At 42.3% G+C, this 24,964-nt stretch overlaps 1 protein-coding gene across 1 annotated transcript in view; it reads left to right on the top strand.

The window, feature by feature from the left end:
- The first annotated feature begins 5,217 nt into the window (after window positions 1–5,217).
- The window catches only part of KCNJ15 (potassium inwardly rectifying channel subfamily J member 15), a 48,990-nt gene continuing 29,243 nt past the window's right edge, over window positions 5,218–24,964 (top strand). The window contains exon 1 of the mRNA XM_060009796.1: window positions 5,218–5,299. The gene's annotated coding sequence lies outside the window, so the exon portion shown is untranslated. The remainder of the gene's footprint in view (window positions 5,300–24,964) is intronic.

Below are 24,964 nucleotides of genomic sequence, written 5' to 3'. Positions count from 1 at the left end.
GGCTATGTGCATCTTAAATCAAATTCCAGAGTTAGTCTGAGATCCCCAATTTTATTTTGGCTGGGAACTTGCTGTAGTGGAGGAGGAAGGTGGGAGATGGTGAGGGAGTGAGCGGGCCATGGTAAGGGGGAGTAGCTGTACCAGTGGAAGAGAATCATTCCAGCATTCACAGGATTAGCGATTTTAGGCAATGTGGTTGGTTGTCTGCCCAGATCCTCTTGGATCTCCTTCACTGCTCATGGGTGCCCATTCCTACACTTTTGTGTGTATTACTTCTGATGGCATGGAGCTCCTACTGCCATCTGTGTAAGCCTGCCCTTGGACCGTGGGAGCCTTTTCTTTGCAGATTCAGGAAAGCAGAGCACTTGGGAGATTGCATGCCCTGCCGCTCCTACTCCTAGCAAAGGCTGACTGGGGCAAGAGCATGAAACCCCCATTACCTCATCACCCAGTACCCAGTACCCTTACTACTTTCACTCCAGAACTCCCTCCAGAATCAGGCAGGGAACTGACCTTGGCCTGAAATCTCACCCTCACTTGACTTCTTCCCTTCCCCCAGCTGGCTTCCCCCACCCAGAGGAATCCTTCTTTAATAAATTGCATGTGCAACCTTGTCTCAGCATCTGCTTCTAGAGTGCCTACTTCAAGACAGGATTCCAGCTTGATGGTTTTCTAAGACAAGCTTCTCACTGGAAAAGGCCAAAGGCAAGCAGGTCCCCGCCTCTGGCCTGCAGAGTCTTGAAATGATTGAAATGGACATCCTTCATCCTCCACGGCTCACTTACCTTCCAAGAGGACATTTTACAAACCTCTGATGGGGATTGTGGAGGCAAACTGGAGAAAACTGCCCAAATCTTGCCTAGCCCGTGGACGATGCTTTAAGCGGCTGGGGCCATCGGAGGTTTCGAGAAGCTTTAAAAACTGACATAACCCTCCATAAATAGTTCCATATCTAACCCAAGTTAAATAGATGTAGTCAAAGGTAAAAATGTGTATTTTTTCCTCTCATCACACTTCAAGGTTTTTAATGTCTCAATTCAAGCCAAGATGAAAATTGGAAGCAAAACAGCCTGTTTTTTTGTTTTTTTTTTTCATTTTAGGAAATTATTCTCGGGAAATGGTTCTTTCAAAAAAGCTGGTTCTTGTGATCTCTTCTGCCCAGTTTTCAAACATCTTTTTAGAACTTTGATTAAAAATCCAGACTTTAGATGTATATTCTTTTCAAATTTGACACTTACAAGAGTCTTACTTTCAGTTAAGTGGGAAGAAAGAGAGAAAGATGATTTACTGAGCAGTGATTCATGTTATTTTTTTATATTAGGCTAAAAGATCAATAACACTGACCATCTTCCATTACAAAATGATTAGCCGTGTTCTTTGAAGAAATTTTATATGGTAGATTGCAGAATCTACGCCTTAGAATCAGAATGTGAGAAATCTTTTGCTTACTGGCTGGGAGGGAGATGGGGTGACAAAAAATGTTTTGTCAAGATTAATAGTTTACCTTATTCCCCTCATTTACCCTCAGAAATTTCCAGAAATACTTACATGGATCATCCAGTTATTAAAACATGCAGCATAAAATCTGTCCCCTGTGGCAGAAATCTCATGGATGCTGATTCTAGAATTTTCCCACTCACCTCTCAAATCTTTAATCATGTGTTTATAATGCCTTACCTTCTTTTGCGAATTCTGTCAGATCTAAAATACCGTCTGATTATTGATATATCCTCAAATGAAAAAGAACAAAAACAGGTTAACATTACCAAAGTGAGAAGAGTATATTGTCTTTTGTGTCTCTGTGTGTGTGTGTGAAATTTGCCTCCTTTATTGTTTTTTTTAAATTAATTTAATTTATTCATTTTTATACAGCAGGTTCTTATTCATCTATTTTATACATATTAGTGTATACATGTCAATCCCAATCTCCAAATTCATCCTGCCACCTCCCTGCCCCCGCGTCCCCCCTTGGTGTCCATGTGTTTGTTCACTACATCTATGTCTCTATTTCTACCTTGCACACAGGTTCATCTCTACCATTTTTCTAGATTCCACATATACGCATTAATATTTGACATTTGTTTTCCTCTTTCTGACTTACTGCACTGTGTATGACAGTCTCTAGGTCCATCCACATCTCTACAAAGGACCCAGTTTCATTCTTTTTTATGGCTGAGTAATATTCTATTGTATATATGTACCACAACATCTTTATCCATTCATCCGCCAACAGGCGTTTAGGTCACTTGTGACCTGGCTATTGTAAATAGTGCTGCAGTGAACATTGGGTTGCATGTGCCCTTTTGAATTATGGTCTTCTCTGAGAGTATTGTCTTCACATGTAAATTAGTTTGTGTGTTCATACTACTTTGGACTCACTTTCTTCTTTCATCATTTGTAAAGACTGTGTGATGAATGAGCCCGAGCTCTGCTGTGTACGGCCCTGTGAAAACTGCAGCTTGCCAGGTGGTTAGTCTGCGATTATAATTCATGCGGTGTGTTGCTTGATACTCAAAGGAATCTACACATGCACATGTATGCCCACAATAGACCAATTTGAGAAAAATGGAGCCTAATGAAAAATGCATGGACTGAGTGTGAGAAGAGCTGTTTCGAGCCTCAACCCACCTCTCTCTAGCTCTGTGACTTTGAGAAAATCACTCAGCGTCTCTGGCTTCCACTTCCTCACCCTTAAAATGCAACTAATTATGCCTTTGGGTCTGAGCATCCAATTAATCACATTTCTGAAAGAGCTTTATAAATTGAGAAAGAACATTCAAATGTTAGTTTACTAATAAAAGCTGAAATGGGAAAAAAATATGCATTAAAAATAAGAATTAAAGTTCACTTGTAACAAGCCATACCATCCGTTTATAATCGTTCATCGATCTTCTTGACAACTTTTTTTTTTTTTTTTTTTGCGGTTCGCCGGCCTCTCACTGCTGTGGCCTCTCCCGTTGCGGAGCACAGGCTCCGGACGCGCAGGCTCAGCGGCCATGGCTCACAGGGGCAGCCGCTCCGCAGCATGTGGCATCTTCCCGGACCGGGGCATGAACCTGTGTCCCCTGCATCGGCAGGCGGACTCTCAACCTCTGCGCCACCAGGGAAGCCCTTCTTGACAATTTTTTAAGGGTCTATGATGTGTCAGGTGTCCCTCCAGGAACATGTAGCAAGCCAGACAGGCGTGGTAGAGCTCTGAAAAGGAGCACAGACAGTAAATGATAAAGAGGACAATTTAGACAGTGCTAAGTGATATACAAAGTGAGAGGGAGAGTTGGGGTACAGAGTTGGATTGGAACCACGGGAGATGAAGAGGTAACATTTGGGCTAAACCTGAATGGTGATAAGGGGTTGAGCAGGTGAATGAAGATCTGAAGAAAAGCATTCCAGGCAGAGGGAACAGCTTGTGCAAATCGTCTGAGGTGGGATATGGTCAGATCTTGAATGCTGCATTTCCCCTTTTTTGTTTTTCTCCATCTCTGTGTTTACCTGTTTTATATGGGACTTTTATAATACCTTCCCTCCCATGAGATCTATCTGATTTTATGGATCTGGAGGAAGACAACCAGCTTGAAGAGGTCTGGACCTACGTGGCTTCTTCAAGTCCTGAGCCTCTGGGAGCCCAGGGTCTTCTCTCAGGGGCCACTGCACTCTTCCCAGCAGAAGAGGAAACCATTGCTTCATGGGAAGGAAAAGGACAAAAGGATGGGGACAGGTGCATGTTCCCACTGGGGAATCAGGGGCAGGGGATGATTTATACCTGGGCTTGGGATCAAGGGAGGAAGTAGGAGAAAATGGGGAGGTCTCAGACCTTCCCCCCCCCCAACCAAAGCAGAATAACTCCTCAGGCTTTCCTGCCTTCAGTTAGTTCAAGGCCCCGGAACAGATGCAGCTGAACCCAGGGTCAAGGAGAGGAGATGCACAGGAGTGTGGAACCCAAAACTCAGGAAAGCAGACATATCATTTTCTTCCAACAAATCAACTCACTCCCTGTTCCCTCCAATGTGAAGCAGCTGCAGCACCCTGGCCCCGCCCAGGTGTCTGTGTAAGAGACTGTGTGAGTGTGTCATCATCTCCATGGTGACAGAGGGTCTTTGCTTCCCACCAAGGTATTGCCCCTGGACCAGTGCAGGGGATCTCATTAGGGAAAGTGCCTGTGGGCATCTTCTCCCTTAGGGTGTACCAGGGTCTACTCTGGCCACAGGACAGCTGGTGACAGGCAAGGGCTGTGGACTGGCGTCCCTTGGCATGATGGCTGCAAGAAACTGCTTGGTGTAGGAAGGACACACAAATGCATTCCAGAATTAGGACCATTTCTCATAAAAGTGCTAGACTCTGTGGACCAACGCTGGGATGATTCCAACATGGAATCTCATTCCCAATTTCCATGCTGTGGAAGAACTCGATTTTACCCATATCTATCCACCTTTTTATGTTTTTTGATCAGGGAAAACAAAGGCTATAGAAACAAATCAATACAGCCAGAAGGAGATTGAATTAAAAACATAGAGTGTCCATCTGCAATGTTTGCTTATACGTATATTTGATATATGCATTATCTATATGGGTTCATCCTGATTTTCCCAGGAGGAAGGATTTTTGTTAATATTCACCTGGAGTGGGGAGAGGGAAGAGGAGGAGAGAACAGGAGGTGAAGGAGAGCTTGTTAAAAAGTATAATCTGGTTATTTATTTATAGTTTATTTCCGCAAAGGGACCTTTATAAAGGCTGTGATAAGAGTGGCCAAAGTTTCTTAAAGATTAACTGGCATTCTTTAAAAGGGCATTAGTTTTTTTTTTTATGCAGGTGTTTGGAGAACTCAGGACTGGGTGTCCATCAGAATATTTTGCCGGTCTGTAGATTCCCTTAAGACACACTGCTGACATCGTGGTCTCCTTTCTCAGATTCCTCTCTCTCTCTCTCTCTCACTTTCTCTCCTTCCCTCCCTCCCTCCCTCCCTCCCCCCCTCCTTTCCCGTTCCTCCCTCCCTCCACCCAATCTCTCCCAATCTCTTTCTTTCTCTCTTCAGTTCCTTCAGGTAAATCCTACTCCGACTTGTACCAACTTGTTTTTGACTGACAGTGCACAGCGAGAGCGTTTTCTCCATTCTGAGAGAACCTGAAGACCTAGGCTTCCCAAGGCGACCTGCGTGGAGGACTCATCTCCTCGCCTTTTCATAACCTCGCATCTAGCCAGGCGCCTGCATTCACCAGTCCTCGCAGGTAAGAGGCACAGGCTTAGGTCAATTCTGGAACATGCTGCTCGCTGGAGGGATTTCTGAAAAACTTTCCTTCCAAAGGTAATGAAAATGTTGCGATTCTTTTGAAACTGACTTAAATCCTTCAAGACTTCCAGGCTTATCTGGGGGAATTTACAAGTGCTGTTTGCCTGTGGAAAACGGGTTTTTACTTAATGATGGGGCAAGAAAAAAAAAAAGGCTTTATTCATGCCTGTAAAACAATAACCAGATGTTGTCTTGTTTGCTGTGGGTGTAAGTGATCTAGATGGAGGGAGAAGAATTACTCTGTTTGCAAGTGTTTTTTTCTCCTAGTGTCTGTGAGAGCAAGTTTGTTATTGATTTTTAGTGATTACATGGGTTTTTTGCGTCGTTCTTCAGCAGTTATTTTCCTTAGTCGGCGGAGAAATCAGTTTAGCTTGGCGTAAGGCGAAACCTCGCCGGAAAATTTTAAAATCTGTTACCTATCCTTATAAGAAAAAAGTAATGTAAGTTTTCTGTGGTAGGTATAAGGAATGTAAACAATTCTGACTTTGGAAACATTAGGAACCTGGTTCACAACCCATGGCTAATGCGTTTTATAACCTGTGTATAATTTCATGGGGGTCTAGACGGTTCTCAGCTAATCAATGTTATACTGGGTGAAATTTCCACATTGTTCCTGTGAAGCTAGTTTTTTTAATCTCCTCTGCACTTCCGCATTGAGTTGCCTGAAGGAAATAAGAATGTGCTGTTCAACAGAAATCTCTTGACCTCATGATTTCTTTAAGTCGCAGGTTAGGAAACTTACAACAAATGCGATGTTCAACTTGGCAAAATTAAAGACCAAAATTAGTCCTACTCAATTCAAATCTTTAGATTTATTTCTTCTCATCAGAAAATATCTTAATCTTTTTGTTTGTTTGTTTATCTAAAGGAAGGATTTTGAAAAAAATATTACAAGTGATCCTTGAAGTTCTTTTTTTGAAACCTCAAAATCACACTCACACACACACACAACTGCTAATCCTAGATCCTATTCCATTCTGTCCTCTCTCATAAATGTTAAAATAAATATGTAATGATCTACGATAGCCTTAGGTGATAAATTCTTTCAATTTAAAATTGTCCTAAAAATCAAAAGAGAAGAGTCAAATACAACGATCATGCATTTTTAAATGCCATCATTTTATGACAACCAAGTGCTTACCTTACACACATCTGCCCTCAGAACTGTTTTCCCCAGGTTTTTTTTTTTTTTTAGCAGTTTTCTTCCTTCCCTAGTGATAAATACAGTAAATGGCCAGGCAGGGAGCAACCCAGAGGTCATATGACTGGTCTTTGCAAACGTCTGGAGAGTAGAAGAGTTTCACCAAATCACCAGTCATCTCAGAAACACTAATCAAATAACGGGGCTGACAGGTCCTCACTGAATTAAGTAAATGCCTAAGTAGTTTGGGGGTTTTCTAGAAATAGACTTAGCTGAATTTGGCGATTCTGGTTGCTTAAGGAAAACACATTTTTAAAAACTCCTCCCACACTCTCATCACTCCTTCCTCTCATCAACCGTTGTGGTCATTTTACGGAAAGTGCTATTTCCCCAATTTCCTCTCCTGACACTTAGAATCAGTGTAGACAGCCCCATGTTTGGGGGAAAAGAGATAGAGTGAGACCCCAGGCTTCCCATGCCCACGGTCCCGAAGAGCTGAGAGAAGCAGGTCTGCTGGATCCTTCTACTCTCGCTCTGCCCTTGTGTGAAGGAAATCTTAAAAGGGCTGAACTTTCTGGTTTGTGTGTGTGTGTGTGTGTAATTTATGTACCTGAATGACAACGTGCTTTGTACAAGAAGAGCCACCAATGTGTGGCTTTAGGCATCAAAGACAAACATTTTCGGACTTAATCACTAAATGTCAAGCATTTGAAATCTCCTTTCCTGCCACACCCCCTCTCATCTGTCAGAGACGCGGGGCAGCCCACTGACTTCCTTCCTGACTCTGCTTCAGAGTCCAGAGATGTTTGTGGAGAGTATTTGCCTGGTGGACGCATCAGAATCTTAGGACCAGCGCAGGAGTCTGCAGAATGAACCGTAAGCATGCTGGAGCTGCTGATGACAAGTCCCTGGGAAGGCTTGTTTAAGGCATATAAAGCTCCCTAGTCATGCCTTTCAGCCTTTACTCTGTAAGGAATTCAGCTACCGTCTTCTCCCCTGCAACCATTCAAGCACTTCACGCCAGAGTAAATCAGGTATCTCCAATTGTGCTGTTTCAATTCTTCTTTTAAGTAAAAAGAATTCTGCTCCAAAAATAGTCGGAAAGCTATGGCCAGAGTTAATGTTAGCTTTCATGCTCGCAAAGAAGAGTGTGTTGCTTATTAAAGGGTAAGTGAAAGATGCATATCAGACAGGGATGATTCTTTATTCTCCTCTCTCCTGCCCTTCACTTTCATCTTGTAGACGCACCTTGGGAGTGGGGCTTGGGTGCAACTGGTGTGGCTGGGCTAGGTACGGGGAGAACAGAGGAGCAAAGCGATCCAAGGTGGGTGTGGGGGGGGAGGGGCTTGCTCTGTGCCCCTCAAGGATGCAGTGCCATGGAAGGGGGCGGATCTGACCCCAAACACCTGGCTCTTTCCTGCCGCTCAGGTGGCCTCCTGCTGCCAGTTTTACAGACAGAGAAAGCACTGTGTGGCCAGAAAGAGCAGCTCCAGAAGTGCCAAACCTTCCCACAGCTAAAGGAACTAAGGGCAGCCCACCTTCCCCACCTTGAAATGGAGAATTGAGAGAAGAGAAAATAACTTAAAATCTGAAAGCGAAGGTTCTGGGAAAGAAGTTTTATTTGCTAAGCATTACTTTGTTAAGATAAAAGGGAAAAAAAATGAGCATATAGATGTTCCTGGTAAAAGATAAAGCAAGAAAGACGAATCTGAAAATCTGCCCTCCCTGCAAAATGCTCCTTGGGCTAATGCAGACAGCAACGTGGGCACCTCTGCTCACAACGCAGCTGAGTCCACGTAGAAATTCCCACTGTATTCCCAGGGCTTTTTAACTAAAAACATTTCTGCTTTTCTCATAAACAAAGGTCAGAGCTTGTGAGGGGTCTGTACACCTGCCTTCCCTTCATTTGGTACCGTGACTTATCTGGTGAAAGGATTCATAAGCCAATAGTCACTGCAACCCAATTGGACTTTAGAAATTCACACCTGGCCTAATTCCAGAATAGTCTGTGGTCCCACACCTAAAATTCCATAACACAGAATTCCAGATATTTCAGTCCCATCGGAAGATGAACTAGGGTTGCCTGACCAGGCTCACAGAATCAGAAGATACACGAGAAGGACAAAACACACTTGTCTGTAGGAACACACCTGTCCATGGGAAACAGTGAAGTAGAAGAGCAGGCCCGTGTTACCTGGGGGCTGAGGACCCAGAGGAGCCGTTGAAAGGAATTAGCAATAGAATAAGCACGGTTTTGTTTTGTTCTTCCGCATGACCCCACAGCTCAGATTCAGAGCAATCTAGAAGTGTATTGATCCACATTAAACAAGGCAAGCAGTTCCTTCCATGGTGGCCTGATCTGTAGTCACATGGCTGCATTGGCTACTTAGGCTCCCATTCGGGGTTCCGAGTTCAGGGAAGTGACATCCATGGCCTGACTGTGACCCTGGGATTACAAATCACTCTAACCCTCAGTCACTGTCAGGGCCATCGGAATGAATACAAAAGAGGTGGCTTGGAGGAGGAACTCTGCAGAAAAGGATCCAGTTCTCAGGGCCCAGGTTTGGGTTTGGGTTTCAATCCACATCCTGTTTCAGCCGAAGTTGCCCTGCTGTGGGGCTGATGACTATGAACTTCTTGTGAGTTTTCTCCAGTGCCGGGACCAGAGGCTGATCAAGATTTTATGGAGCTTGAAGATTATACAATTTTGAGAGCACTCTTTAAGGAAGAGGAATGCAAAATTATGACTGTAAAATTAGGTACAAAGCTTTGGAGAAGGTTGGTACAAGGGAGGAGCCCTGAAGCTTGCATTTCATTAGCTTCATGACAAATCCACTCTGTGTCCTACGTCATAAAGGCCCAATACTTGTTTCCTGCAGGAATGGTTGAATTAATTTATGTAAATTTTAGCTGCTGGTTGCCCTCTAAGTAACTCTGAAAACTGTTAAGTGAAAATACCAAATAATTGTGCTTATATACATCTAATGATTGGTGATATATGGGAGGCTGATGTGGGTGATACCTAGAACATTTCTCATTTCACTGGCACAATGCTGTGAAATGTAGATCCTTGTACTGTGGTCAAAAACGTTAGGTTATAACTACCCAGTGGTAAGATGCTAATGGTAAGATGCTATCAAAACTCCTACAGCTGAGTATGTGGGAATTGAAATTCATGGTGCGCTTTTTCCATTTGAAAAGTCCTCAAGTTAAAAACGGAAGAACTTCGCGCTAGTCGCGGGCCTAGAACCTAGAAAGATATTAAAGGCATCAAGAACACACTTCTCTTTTAATAGGCTTGAGGCCTTGCCCAGCGAAATATCTGTGTGTCTGGCAAGGGACAGCCTCTTCTATTTCTATGAGTGCTGTTTCCAGCTCCAATCGCAGTTATCAGTATCATTTCTCAGTATGAATGCTGGCTAAACCCATGCCTGCCAGGCCAAATAATGCTCTCACTCAGTGAATTTTACGTCTTCAAATATTGCAGATTGGTATCTTGCTCATCCTAGTCTCCTGCCAAAGAATGCAAGGTTGGCTCCCCGAATGAATCTGGCTTTCTTACTTCCTGAGTTACCCCTTTGTCTAGCCCTAACTTCCAAGAACACATTTGAGAAGCCTATCATTTGTTTTGAAATATCATGAAATTTGACATCATCACTACTTTTCCTACAAATCCTATCCCCACATACCTGCTACAAGTTAAAAATATATACATATGAGCCCAGGAGCACCTGGCTCCTTTATTAAGAATTCTCTAAATACTGAGGAATGAGAAGCTGCCCTGTCCTCGTCCTAGTTTCAAAAGTCCATGGAAAGAATTTATGTATAAACCAATAGTGAGCTACATCACATGCAGACATATATATGCAACTAACAAAGGCAGCGAGCGTGGATATGTATTTAGCCATAACGTTAATAATGACACTAACTGTGTAGGTATAGAGGAATTTATTCCAACGCCAACAGTGTCACAGTACAATGCTGCTTTATTTTCAACATCTTCTCTTGTTTAGTAAATTTCAAATCTATAATTTACACTTAAGGTCCATAGTAAAGATTAAGTGTACAAACAATTGCCCTCTAAACAGTGTTGCCATGGTGACAATGATCTTAGCACCACCCTTTAACAAAGGAGGTGGGTATCATATTCATGTGACTCCATTATCGTCCACAGGATGTCATGATAATCTGATTAAGGAACACTCAGGGTTTCACCTCTTAACACCACAACTCACCTGATCCCTATTGGCATGGGGAGGTGAGGGGACTGAGGGGTCCACTCCAGTGGCTTCGTGACTCAATCTCTTGGGAACTGGGGGAAGACCCCTTGGAAGCTGGCCCTCTACTTCTTGTCTTAGGGGTCTAGGGGCAGGAGCAATCCCCTAGCCAGAAGGCTGAAGGAAGCATCCCAAAACACAATCAAGTTTGACAGTAAAGCAGCATCTCTCCTGGGAAGTTCTGCTGGCCAGCAAGTGGTCCTGCGGAGAGTTCTGTGTAATTCTTGGCTTACAGGAGATAAGAAGGTCTATACTCTGATAGGTTTGGGAAATCTGTCATAGTCTAGAACTCCCTCTTAGAATGTGCCAGTTATCATTACCATATTAAAAAGTCTAAGAAATCCAGCAGCAAAGGCATCCTTTAACTTTGAATCCCAAGTTGTTTAAACCATGTTGGACTACAAAACTGTCTGCCGCCTCCTTCCGCCTCCTTGTAACTATTATTCACTCCTCTGACTAATACTTCACGCAACCCCATGGAGGACACTTTTGCAGGCTCTGATTGGAAAGTTTTCACATACTCCAGGAAAAGAACATGTTACAAGTTTCATACTCCACTTGGCTGTGAGTTGTACTTTTGGGACCTGTAGGTGACTGGCCAGCCTTTGGGATTACAAAGTGACCACCCACAGTCAGCTGCAAATAATTTATTTCCTTTTTGTCTCTTTGTTTCTTTATGTACATCTTATTCCCAAAAGGATTCAGGTGAATTTACAAAGACACATCCACATACCCTCACACAAATACAATACTAATTAAAAGTAGATGGAAAAGAAAAATAAGAGTAAGCCTCAAAGAAGTAATTTGATGAAATCATTTACTTATATGAGTTTTAACCTATTTTTAAAAACCACAAATTAATGTACCCTGACCCACAGCAGTGGAATCTTGTTTGTGACTTTAGAATTCAATGTATATTTTAAAATATGCTTCATATTTGACCCTGGAAATCAATTAGGCACTCCTTGGATCTAGTTTTATGTGCACCATATTTTATAATTCTTTTAAAAGACAATGTTAATTCTGCCTCTCGAGATCTTTTTCTTTTTTTCGTTTTCTCACTATTTCTATAATTTAATTGTCTGTAAGTGAGGTTATAAACTTTCTCCATCAGGATGTAGCTGGTTCACCCCACTTGGTCCTACTTTGCAATCGCCTGTCTACTTGTGTCTCTCCCCTACTGGGTCGTAAGCTCAATGTCCACGGAGGTTTTACCTGATTCTTCCTCTGTGCTCCCAGAGCTTGGCCCAAATAATTCCTTAGGCAATGCTTGTTGAACCAACATGCATTGACACCGAGGCAAAATTTCTGCTGTAATTACATCTTCAGTTGAACCGTGACCTACATCCGTCCCATCCTGTAAACATAGAGCACAGGACTTTGTATCTGAAGTGTTTTGAAAATACATGTATCTGAAAACTCCTGACTAGTGCATTTTCTCCCTTGATGACCATTACAAAGGGATAGACTGGCTGTTAGAATCACTTAAAGGGGGCTATTAAGGAGGGAGACATATTTGTATGAGTGAGAAGAAACAGGCCACCAAGTTACAATGTAGGAGTTTGTGTGAGCCCCACGGAGGGAAAATAGGAAACACGCAGAGTATTTTGGAAAGAGGAAAATGGAAATAAAACAGAAAAAGTAAATGCAGAGCCAGGAGGGTTTGGTGTGGCCTGAAAGTTTGATCCTGGAGAAGAAAATAAAGGAAAGAAAGGAATGAAAGAATCTACTGCAGTCTTGGGGAGGAAAGGGTGATTTGATCCATGGCGTGACCCATCCAGGAGACAAGGGAATTCACATCATTTCAGTCTCCCTCAAATGCTGTGCTTAGATACAGTCTGTGTTAGCATACCTGCGGCAATGAGGGTATTTGGCTCGCAATGTGTTTTAAATTTTAAGATGAAGAGCATTTTCTAAGATTTGCCCATTTTAAAGATGAAATATTATAGGACTAAAACTTATAAGAGCCACTTTTCTGTGATTACAATCAAATGCATTTCATTCCGACTAGGAGTAGTGGATGCCAGTACATGGTGTTTCAGAGTCTGAGGCTGCATGAGGGTTGTATAGTTAAACATACATTTTACAAGTATGGATTTTAACTTGTCTAGTCCAATATCCTGGGAATGGTCTCTTAACTAGCCTTTTTTGCATAGCACTCTGTTTTGTATTCAATATCCGAAGAAACGGTTTGTGACTTCCTAGCACTATATTGGTCAAAATGTATAATTAATGAGTTTCTTAATCAACTCAGGAATGTGGCTGGTTAGGCTCTGACACTCAGTTCTCTCTACCTGGTACACATGTGCCGGCAGCTTGCTCTGCAGGAGGCTGGAAGGCTGTGTCTCAGAAGATACAGGAGGAGAAGACTTAGTCTTTAATCTCAAGGAACTTCCACCCCACTGCTGGGAGGAGGTGTGGATGGGGATGCAGGTGGAAAAATAGTAAGAAATACTCAAAACACATGAAGGGCTGTGCTGCCCGGCAGAATATGATGAGCATTACATGAAACCTTGACAAAAGCCTGAGGAGAGTCAAAGAGGGAAAGATCAGATCTCTTTGGGACATTTGGGAAAGGTCTTGGAGAGAATCTTGGAGCATGAATAAGACTTCGAAAATCAGGATATGGGGAGGAGAAGCCATCAGGGGTCAGGAGAAAGGCAGGCACAAAGGTACACCTGAAGGGAAGGGCAGGGAGGCTTGCAGTGGGCAGAGGGTTGAGTCTGCTGCAGAGAAGGAGTCTGGGAGTCATGACAAGAAGCTAGATGACGCTGATGATGGTGGACACTGCTGAGTGCTCACCAAAGGCCAGATCATTCCAGCTGTGTCTTAATCCTCACAACCACTGCCTATCTGGGAGGCTTTCTTATTAGCGTTGTTTTAGAGATGAGGAAAGCAGAGAGCAGAGGTTCAGTATACAATCACAGGTTTCAGACGGTGTGATCCTGGGCTTTGAAGTGAGGCCATCGGTCTCTAGAGGCCACACCCTGAAGTTTTGCTCCCTGGGAGATGAGCCTTAAGGGTGAGCTCGTTGGGAAGGGCTGTTTGGGGTTTCATAAGCAATGAGGAGTCACTGAAGGTTTTGCTTGAGCTGCACTTTTGAATATCAGCCCAGTAGTGAAGACCATGTGACTTGTCAGAAGGGTATTTTGAGAGGCTGGGCAAAGGGACTGGGGAGTTGGAGCAGAGCAGGGGAAGAAGAGAGGGAAAGAGAGACACACACACGAGATACACTAAGAAGGTAGGACCTCTGGGCTCGCACTAATTAGGCAGGAGTGAGGGAGTGTCAAGACACACAGGTGGGAGAATGAGGGCACCATTGACTGGAACCAAAAATCAGGAGAAGTAGTTGGATGCAGGGAGAACAATGTGAGTTGTGTTTTGGACGAGTCGGTTCTGAGCAGTTCTCTATGGGAGGTGAACCAGGGGACATTGGAAACGCAGATTGAATCTAAGAGGAGGCACAGGTAAAGAAATGGGGCCAGAACCGGTCGAGGGAGTAAGGTAGAGGATGCTGAGAGAGAATAAAGAGAAATAAAAGAGGATGACTAAAAGACCCTGGGGGATATAACTGGGGGCGCGAGAAGGAAGAGGGAAAGTCCACCAAGCAGAAAGAGAATGGATAATCAGGGAAGCAGATGGATGACCAAAGAGTCTTCTGACCCAGTAGCAAAAGGCAGAAGGAACTTTCTGAAGACACTGCTACTAATACCTGCCCTGACTCGCACATCAGAGAACTGGAGAAGCATGTTTGGGAACTGAAGAAGAGAAGCAGCAGAGAGTCTAAAGGTACCAGCAAGAAAAGATGTTGCAGGAGGGCTTGGTAGCGCCATCCCAATGTACTCCCCAGAAAGAAAGTCAGATGAATTGAGAGATGATCGTTTGGCTGGCCAATCAGAGTCTCAGAGGCCAGGAGGATGGCTACTTCTACTCGTGTTAGTGACATAAGTGTCTTTTCCTCTATTCCCTGTTCTAAGTATGGTTAATCTGCTCCCGCTCCTCTTTAAAGTCAGGCAAGTTATTCCATAAATTAACATCTATCATGATTTTAATAGTCTGTGCTTAGCTCAGAGGGTGGTTACATGTATTCCCAAAGGAAGATTCCAGCAACTCAGGCCCCTGGGAACTGGGTGAATACCTGGTCTCTGCAAGTTATGTGCTTTAGTTTCCTGAGACACTCTGGATAAACTACAAGCCCATTCTTTTTTTTTTTTTATTTAATAAATGTATTTGTTTATTTATTTATTTTTGGCTGTGTTGGGTCTTCGTTGCTGCACGCGGGCTTTCTCTAGTTGCAGCGAGCGGGGGCTACTCTTCATTACAGTGCACAGGCTTCTCATTGCGGTGGCTTCTCTTGTTGCGGAGCACGGACTCTACACGAGCTGCAGTAACTGTGGCACACAGGCTCAGTAGTTATGTCTCATGGGCTCTAGAGCGCAGGCTCAGTAGTTATGGCGCATGGGCTTAGTTGCTCTGCAGTATGTGGGATCTTCCTGGACCAGGGCTCAAACCCGTGTCCCCTGCATTGGCAGGCGGATTCTTAACCACTGCACCACCAGGGAAGTCCACAAGCCCGTTCTTGAATGTGTTTCCAATCAAAAGGGAAAGATAATGCAGCGTCCAAATTTGCTAGTTACTGACATGATTAAAGCAAGACTTTTCAAGTTTATTCTTTTATAAGATCGGAGACCTTTTGAATACAAACAGGATCTGACAGATAGTCTTAACGATGGAGAGAGAGAGCAGGCTGGGCCAGTTCCTTCAGAATGATTCGTTGTTGGCTTTGAATCTACAGTTTCAAGTTTGTTTTGCTGGGACTATCTTCTACTTTTTCGGTGTTGTAATGGGATTAAGCAAAACTTCAGCAAAACCTAAAATGCTATATTATAGTAGTTTTGAAAAATATGTAGGTGGATTTTTAAAAAAGTCACAGTCTTAATTTCTTAGCAAAAGTCAAATGGGTAGTCTTTTGGAAACTTCTGTCTTAAAGAATATGAATATTTGATGAGTTCTTTTTTTCAATTTATTATTGAAGTATAGTTGATAACTACAATGAACAGCAAAAGGATAAACATGAAGATGTAAAAGAGGACATAAAAATCATAACATTTGGGGGAGGGGAGTAAGAAAATGTAGATTTTTTTTTTTTTCAGAATGTGTTTGGTAAGAGTTCCTGAAGCCCTAGAGAAAAAAAGTTGGGAGAGGAATGAGAAAAGCCTCAAGGTAGATAACGGTGGAAACTTGACAAACAGAGGGCTGTCTGTGAAGAGGGGCAGGTTGGTCTCAGGAAAAGACTTTGGACTTGGGAGCTGACATTCCTGGATGTGAATTTCAGGTGTGCGGGCTCCCATGGGTGAGATGCACTGACCGTCAGAGCCTCAGTGTGTACTGTAGGGTGTATGGGAAGCAATCAACAGATGTTGGTTCTTTCTCTCCCCACTCCTGGTCGCCACCCTCCCCCACTGATTCCTCACCACCACCCCCACTCCCAAGGGCAAAGCAAGGCTTTTCTTTAAGGCAGCTGGTGAAAAAATAAAGTTAAACTTGGGAGTGGAATCCCTGGATTGGAGTCTTCACTTCTGTGCTGTGTGATCCTCCGAAAGTTATCTAACTTCTTAGATTCTCATCTGTAAACTTGAAGAAATTCCTACCCGCAAGAATAAAACAGGAGTGTTCGATGAGCAGATTTTTGTAAAAGTGTGGGGAAGTCACCCCTGTTTCTATGAATCATTAGGGAACAAATATTCTCAATATGACCCAAAGCAACCCTCCTTTCTTCCCTGAGGACCTAATTCCCTTTTTATACAATTCTGCTTTTTAGAAATTACTTTATAAAGAAACTCACAATTCCAGAGTCTAGGTTACCACCCTTACAAAATCTGCAAGCAGCTTTTTAAATATTTTTAATTTTTTAAAGGGATTATACCCCTGTAGCTACTCAAACTTTGATGAAGGAGAGTTTAGTTTTGGCAGGACTAGCTTACTGGGTTTCCCTCTAGAAAAGACTGTAGTTCTCGACGCAAATTGAATCAGAAATTACCCTTGTAATTTTTTTTTTTTGGTCCTTCATTCTTTTCTGTTAAAAATACATAGAAGCATTAAAAGGTAACTTTCTCCTAGGTCTTATAAGGAGAGAAGAGTGACAGAGAGAAAGACTATGAACTTGGCATACCATTGAACCATGCTCTGGAATTTGGGCGGGTCTAGGAAAAAGTACTTCAGTGGAAAGCATATATGGGTGTGGGAGAATTCCCTGTAAACTATAAATTGACTACATACTGCACAGGCTGGTGTGGAAAGAAACCACAAGTCTCCCAAATTCAGAGAAGAGGAGACAGAATCAATTTGGCATCAAGAGAACACCAGGTGCCCTTGGGAGCTGGGGATGTTTGCAATTAGTAGCAGTCTTAACTAGTTCCATGGAACCCAGTAGTCGTAAGCATCTACTGTGGTGTCCTGCAGTTACCCGTTCCAGGACCTGCTTATCGTCAAGGTTCTCCATCACCTGACCTCAGTTACCCATGCTCTGTCCCTACCCACTCAGGCCCCCTGTTCTGTTGCTTCTGGTTTCATCCCATCTTGTTGCCTTTGCCTGCAAGGTCTCTTCCCTAATAATATAAATATTCAAAGTGTATATATGTATGATTTTTCAATACCTTTTTTAGAGCAGTTTTAGGTTTACAACAAAATTGAGAGGAATGTACAGAGGTTTCTCATACACCGTCTGCCACCACACATGCACAGACTCCCCCATTATCAACATCACTCACCAGATGGTAGAGTTTTCTTACCAAGAGTGAACCTACACTGACATCAAAAGTCCATAGTTTACCATATGGACTCACTCTTGGTGTCGAACATTCTATGGGTTTGGACAAATATCTAATGACATGTATCCATCATTACAATTCCATACAGAGTAGTTTCACTGCCCAAAAACCCTCAGTGTTTCCCTATTCATCCTTCCCTTCCTTCTTAATCCCTGGCCACCACTGATCTTTATCTGCCACCACAGTTTTGCCATTTGCAGAATGGCATGTAGTTGGAATCATGCAGTAAGTAGCCTTTTCAGATTGGCTTCTTTCACCTAGTAATATACACTGAAGTTTTCTTAATGTCTTTTCACGACTTGGTAGCTCATTCTCGCTGGATATTTATGAGAAGACCAAGACAACACTTGACTCCTTGTTCTTTATAGTAAGAGGGTAAAAAGATTTATAAGCAAGTTAATGTTTAAGGGAGTGTGTAACTATTTTATCACCTGGGTCACATGTACTTCCATACATGCCACATGTCTTATAAAGAATTTTAAATGTAGCAGATAGGTCTCTAGCACAATTTCTTGAAGAGCCAAAGATAGTTCCTAGTGACAGCATCACTCTCGTCTCATGGAGCCCAGTCTCCCGAGGTACCAGAAATCACCAAAAGCAGCAGGAGTCTTAGCTGCAGGAACTTCCATCTTCCTAAATCTTCTCAGTGACAAAACTGGACGGGGTGTCTTCCAAGACAGATGTTCTTATAAAACTGCCGTACCTGATTAAATAAGCTGAAGTTTGGAGTCTGGGCTCTCTGTGTTTTTTCTTGAAATTTCACTTCATAGAAAGTTAAAGCTTAAAGGATTTTCAGAGAAGTGAGTGCGACCCTCTCTCCCATTACAGATGAGGACACTGAAGCCCAGGGGGTCATATGACTTGCCTGGGGTCTTGCAGCACATAGAGAAGCTGGTTCTTCTAACGGTGCTTGAGACCCCTCACCAGGGCTCCTCTTATCCCAGGAGGAACCCAAGAGGAAAAGATGAACCCCCAACTCAGGGGGATGCCAAATAACTGAACCGTCTTATAGTTTGGAAACAGATGAGAGGAGTGAATGGAAAGAAATAGAAAATTAGTTAGACATTTGCATGTTTTAAAAAGATAGAGGATTCCTGGGACTTCCCTGGCAGTCCAGTGTCTAAGACTCTGTGCAGGGGCCAAGGGTTCAATCCCTGATCCGGGAACTAGGATCCTGCATGCCATGCAGTGTGGCCAAAAAAAAAAAAAAAAAAAAAAACGAAAAAAAGAAAAATAGAAGACTCCTACTTTTCCTAAACCATTGACATTTGTCAATAGTTCCTTCTCTGAACTCTCATTCCTAAGGTCAGTCCTATAAGGAAAATCTCTGGGAACTGGGCTGAGTGGCATGTTAGTATTTTTCTTATCAGAATGTGGTGAGCCCATGTACTACGCTGCTTACACTATAGAATCACCCAGGCCCTGGCTGCCGGACCTGGTCATTGTTACGATGTGCAGATTGCCCACATCCTGTCCTGAGGTCGTCATGGGAACAGACTGTGCAGGGAAGAAACGTCTGTAGAAATGAATGGAGAGGTCATCGCAAACGAAGGTGCACGGGATCCAGCCAATGTCGTGGGAAGTTTCTAGTGGGTTCCCATTTGTTTGTGATAATTCTCCACCACAAGGGGCTGCTTAATTACCTGACATTTTAAAAACAAACCACAAAACCCGTGACTTAGTGCCACAATCAGACCCACAAGGGAAAGTGTGAAGCCCCAGGTTGGCATTGAGAGCTGCTAAACTGTGAGGCTTCCCCCGATGATTTCCCAAGGTCCCGGTGCCCTTTGGGTAGAATTCAGGAGAGAGAAAGACCTTCCAGTGTCCCCTAGCACCTCTGAAGAATAAGAAAACTCTGTGTTGCCTCCCAGGCCTCTGTGGTAATTCTGCTTGGCAGTTTTTTTTGTCAAATAGCTTTAAGAAAAATCTGGAGCTATATCAGATATAATTATCTTATGATGCAAGGGGACAGTCTTTCATGCATAAAAACCAAGTCTTGTGCTAGAAAGCACTCGTGGTCCAAGGGCTCTATCCTTGGAGGTGTGTGAGGGCTGCTGGGGTAGGGACAGAGGCCCCTGCTCGATGCCCAGTTTCCACCTCCGGGTGGAGGGCACAGCCGGTCCACTCTCTCGGCTGTCACGTGAGCACAGAGCCTATAGGTGCGGGTTGCAAACCAGTCTCCCAGCACCTCGAGCCTCCTCCCTGCAGAGCCAGCCTCCTTCATCACTTCCCCAGATGGCTGGGATCTTCACCTGAGCTGGGCCCCAGCACCTGGACTCCAGGTAAGACCCCCAGAGTGCTTCCTGCTAATTACCCTGGGTGGTAGAGAAGGAAGGGGAAAATAAAACACCCAGACCTCAGAGGACCAGGGAATTTCTGGAAGGTCCAACCAAAGTGATTCATCTTGACCTCAGGCATGATTTTCTTCTCTACGCTCCACTCTTTTCAATTTCAACTCATGTATATCTTACTGATTTGAAGAAAACTCCAGTGCTTAAAAACAACTAAGCACTACTCAATGACATTGTAAATAAAATAGAATATTCACTTGGTCAGAAAAACAAGTAATTAAGACTTGTACCTTATACTGTAAGACTGAAACCCGAATTTATTTGCATAAACAAAGGCCTCGGTATAAAACTAAAATGCAGTTAGTTAGGCCAAAACCTCCTTTCAATAGTAATATATTGAACATGCTTCTGTAAATAGCAATTAGCTATATTAATCCAGATGAAATTTACAAGCAAATAACTTGCAGAGTTAGTGCTGAGTTTTGACCCTTAAAGACCTTGATTTCAATGACAACATGTATAAAAACGCAGCTTTTTGGAAAAGCATGTATACTTAGGTTCATTTCTTTCAAGATCACGTATATTATTATTCACAAGTCACAATGCATATGGAAAGTGATACGATTTTTCAAGTATTAAATGATGGTAGCTCGCTAGCACCCCGTGATCATACTTTATCTTAGGCTTTCAGAATCTACCCAAGGCCTGGTTAACTCTTATTCACAAATTTTGAGAGGGATACAAAAAAGGACTTACATATAGCACAAGGAACTATATTTATTATCCTGTGATAAACCATAATGGAAAAGAATATGAAACAGAATGTATATATGTGTGTGTGTGTATATATATATATATATATATATATATATATATATATATATATATATATATATATATAAAACCGAATCACTTTGCTGTACAGCAGAAATTAACACAATTGTAAATCAACTATACATCAATAAAATAAAACATTTTTAAAACGGTCCTGCAGATATTACTCTAAATTATTCTTAGCTCTGTGAGAGAAGTCACATTTGCATAACTGTATCTAATATCCCTACCTACTCTTATCCTAATATTTGAAAAGCTCCTTCCCTTCCCCCACCCCCTGAAACCCTTTGACCAATATGTCTCCCTTTTCTCCCATTATTCACAAAGCAATTTCCCAGGCCTGCAAATATTAGAACCCATTCATCTCTAATCATCTTCTAGTCTGTCCTATCAATGTCATATCAGTGACCTACCAATTACTCTGCTCAGTTACCCACGACACTTGAGATTTCTCCCACCAGTATTAAGTTGTACATTTTCACAGGGCAATTTATTTTAAAATCAAGATGATCCATAAAACTAAGGATTTTGCATGCACAGATTCCTGTTTGTTCTGCAGCTGCATTTCTGAACGCTAATAGTTAAACATTAGATGTAGATGTTAAGGAAGCAAATTAACTCAGAATTTCACGTGTGCCCTCAGGTTCAGCACTGACCATGCTGGGAGAGAACTTTGAGGTCATTTTGTCCAACCCTCTCATTTTACAGATGAGGAAAACAGGACTAATTGATAGCTAGTTATACCAAATTACAGCTCTCCTGAAACAAGATAGCAGAGTTAGTAGGCTTCTTAATGTGCTCAATTACTACCTGGATTCCATGAGCTGATGAGGCTGCTGTGACCTTGAGCATTTCCCTTCTGTGGTTTTCAAATGTTTACATTTCTAATGTGGTATTTGTCATCCCGAGTCCCAGGCACCTTTTACCATGGGCGGTCTTGCCAATACCTAACTCAGAACAGCCCACCTCTTCCCTCCTCAACGTGTGGTTGAACTTCTTTCTTCAACTCTTATTACTTCACCTGTGTGCTTCTCAAGAGCCAGCACAGGTTTGTTCGACATTTTTCAGCCTTGTTCCTCTTACACCAAAGGACCAAGACATCAGTCCCCAGACTAAGGACAGAGTTCCTCAAGTTTCATCCTCAACTGCTCAAAAAATTTTTATAACTTATCTTTTTTCTCTGCCCCACAACTGGAGCAGAAGCTTCATGGAACAAGCATCTTGCCTGTACTCTTGAATCCCAGTGTCTACAAGAGTCTGGAAAATAGTAGGTGCTTGACACGTACATGTGTGATGAATGTAACCCTTGCTCTCTTAGGGAATCATTTGTCTCCCTCCAATCTAAGACTTTGCCCCTGGGAGCATCAGTGTCCCTTTGTTCACCCTCAGATCTCTGACCTCTGGATCATGTCCTCACTCTCAAAATCGTGCCTCCTTAGTTGTCCACTCTGATGAGTCTACAGAGCCGTGCCTTCTGCTGGCTGCTCCTCCTCAAGCTGCTTTGCTAGAAAGTTCTCTCTCTCTTCAGTACAGGCAGTCCCCAAGATTCTGCCCTCAGCTGCCTTCTTCTCTCGGTATTTTTTTCTTTTTTGCAAATCTCATTGACTCATAGGTGATCAACCTCTACTTCTTGGGCAGTGATCCCCAAATCTCCATTGCCAGCCCCCAATTTATTTCCTAGAGATGGACTCCTACCATCAGAGCCAGAGCCAACCTCATCGTGTTATGGTCAATACCCTCTGCTTTTCAGGCAAGGCGTCCTCTTCATCCAGGCACCAAAGCCCAGAGTCATTTCAGCTCTTGCTCTCCACCCTCCACTTCACATCTAAGAGGTGTGTGAGGATTACCTGTTGGTGAACGTAGGTGTTGATGCCCTTAAGTTTGTGTGTTGCTTAATGAATATAGCAGCCTCCTAAATAATCTCTTTACAGCTGTTCCCTCCTTCTCAATCTATCTACCAGATGAGCCTGGCTTCTTTTGGCCTGTTGAAAGACCAAACTTTCCAGTTTGATCTCCATGGCCTTTTATTTTATTTTAATTTTAAACATCTTTATTGGAGTGTAATTGCTTTACAATGGTGTGTTAGTTTCTGATTTATAACAAAGTGAATCAGCTATCCATAAACATATATCCCCCTATCTCCTCCTTCTTGTGTCTCCCTCCCACCCACCTTATCCCACCACTCTAGGTGGACACAAAGCAATGAGCTGATCTCCCTGTGCTATGTGGCTGTTTCTCACTAGCTATCTATTTTACATTTGGTAGTGTATATGTGTCCATGCCACTCTCTCACTTCATCCCAGCTTAGCTTTCCCCTTCCCTGTGTCCTCAAGTCCATTCTCTATGTCTGCATCTCCACGTCTGCATCCTGCCCCTAGGTTCTTCAGAACCATTTTATTTTTAGATTCCATATATATGTGTTAGAATACGGTATTTGTTTTTCTCTTTCTGACTTACTTCACTCTGTAAGACAGACTCTACGTTCATCCACCTCACTACAAATAACTCAATTTTGTTTCTCTTTATGGCTAAGCAATATTCCATTGTATATATGTGCCACATCTTCTTTATCCATTCATCTGTTGATGGACACTTAGGTTGCTTCCATGTCCTGGTTATTGTAAATAGTGTTGCAATGAACATTGTGGTACGTGACTCTTTTTGAATTATGGTTTTCTCAGGGTATATACCCAGTAATGGGATTGCTGGGTCATATGGTAGTTCTATTTTTAGTTTTTTAAGGAACCTCTATACTGTTCTCCATAGTGGCTGTATCCATTTACATTCCCACCAACAGTGCAAGAGGGTTCCCTTTTCTCCACACCCTCTCCAGCATTTATTGTTTGTAGATTTTTTGATGATGGCCATTCTGACTGGTGTGAGATGATATCTCATTGTAGTTTTGATTTGCATTTCTCTAATGATTAGCGATGTTGAGCATCCTTTCACGTGTTTGTTGGCAATCTGTATATCTTCTTTAGAAAAATATCTATTTAGGTCTTCTGCCAATTTTTGGATTGGGTTGTTTGTTCTTTTGATATTGAGCTGCATGAGCTGCCTGTGTATTTTGGAGATTAATCCTTTGTCAGTTGCTTCATTTGCAAATATTTTCTCCCATTCTGAGGGTTGTCTTTTCATCTTGCTTATGGTTTCCTTTGCTGTTCAAAAGTTTTAACTTTCATTAGGTCCCATTTGTTTATATTTGTTTTTATTTCCATTTCTCTAGGAGGTGGGTCAAAAAGGATCTTGCTGTGATTTATGTCATAGAGTGTTCTACCTATGTTTTCCTATAAGAGTTTTATAGTGTCTGGCCTTACATTTAGATTTTTAACCAATTTTTAGTTTATTTTTTTGTATGGTGTTAGGGAGTGTTCTAATTTCATTCTTTTACATGTAGCTGTCCATTTTTCCCAGCACCACTTATTGAAAAGCCTGTCTTTTCTCCATTGTATATTCTTGCCTCCTTTATCAAAGATAAGGTCATCATCTGTGTGGGTTTATCTCTGAGCTTTCTATCCTGCTCCATTGATGTATATTTCTATTTTTGTGCCAGTACCATACTGTCTTGATTACTGTAGCTTTGTAGTATAGTCTGAAATCAGGGCATCTGATTCCTCCAGCTCCGTTTTTCTTTCTCAAGATTGTTTTGGGTATTCGGGGTCTTTTGTGTTTCCATACAAATTGTGAAAATTTTTGTTCTAGTTCTGTGAAAAATGCCATTTGGTCGTTTGATAGGGATTGCATTGAATCTGTAGATTGGTTTGGGTAGTAGAGTCATTTTCACAATGTTGATTCTTCCAATCCAAGAACATGGTATATCTCTCCATCTATTTGTATCATCTTTAATTACTTTCATCAGTGTCTTATAGTTTTCTGCATACAGGTTTTTTGTCTCCTTAGGTAGGTTTATTCCTAAGTATTTTATTCTTTTTGTTGCAATGGTAAATGGAGTGTTTCCTTTCTTTCTCTTTCAGATTTTTCATCATTAGCATATAGGAATGCAACAGATTTCTATGCATTAATTTTGTATCCTGCTGCTTTACCAAATTCATTGATTAGCTCTAGTAGTTTTCTGGTAGCATCTTTAGGATTCTCTGTGTATAGAATCATGTCATCTGCAAACAGTAACAGTTTTACTTCTTTTCTGATTTGGATTCCTTTTATTTCTTTTTTGTCTCTGATTGGTGTGGCTAAAACTTCCAAAACTATGCTGAATAATAGTGGTGAGAGTGGGCAGCCTTGTCTTGTTCCTGATCTTAGTGGAAATGGTTTCAGTTTTTCACCATTGAAAATGATGTTGGCTGTGG

The sequence above is a fragment of the Delphinus delphis genome, chromosome 4, assembly GCF_949987515.2.
Source record: "Delphinus delphis chromosome 4, mDelDel1.2, whole genome shotgun sequence".
Lineage (NCBI taxonomy): Eukaryota > Metazoa > Chordata > Mammalia > Artiodactyla > Delphinidae > Delphinus > Delphinus delphis.
Note: the sequence above shows the minus strand (reverse complement) of the source record. Positions and strands in the feature narration are given on the sequence as shown.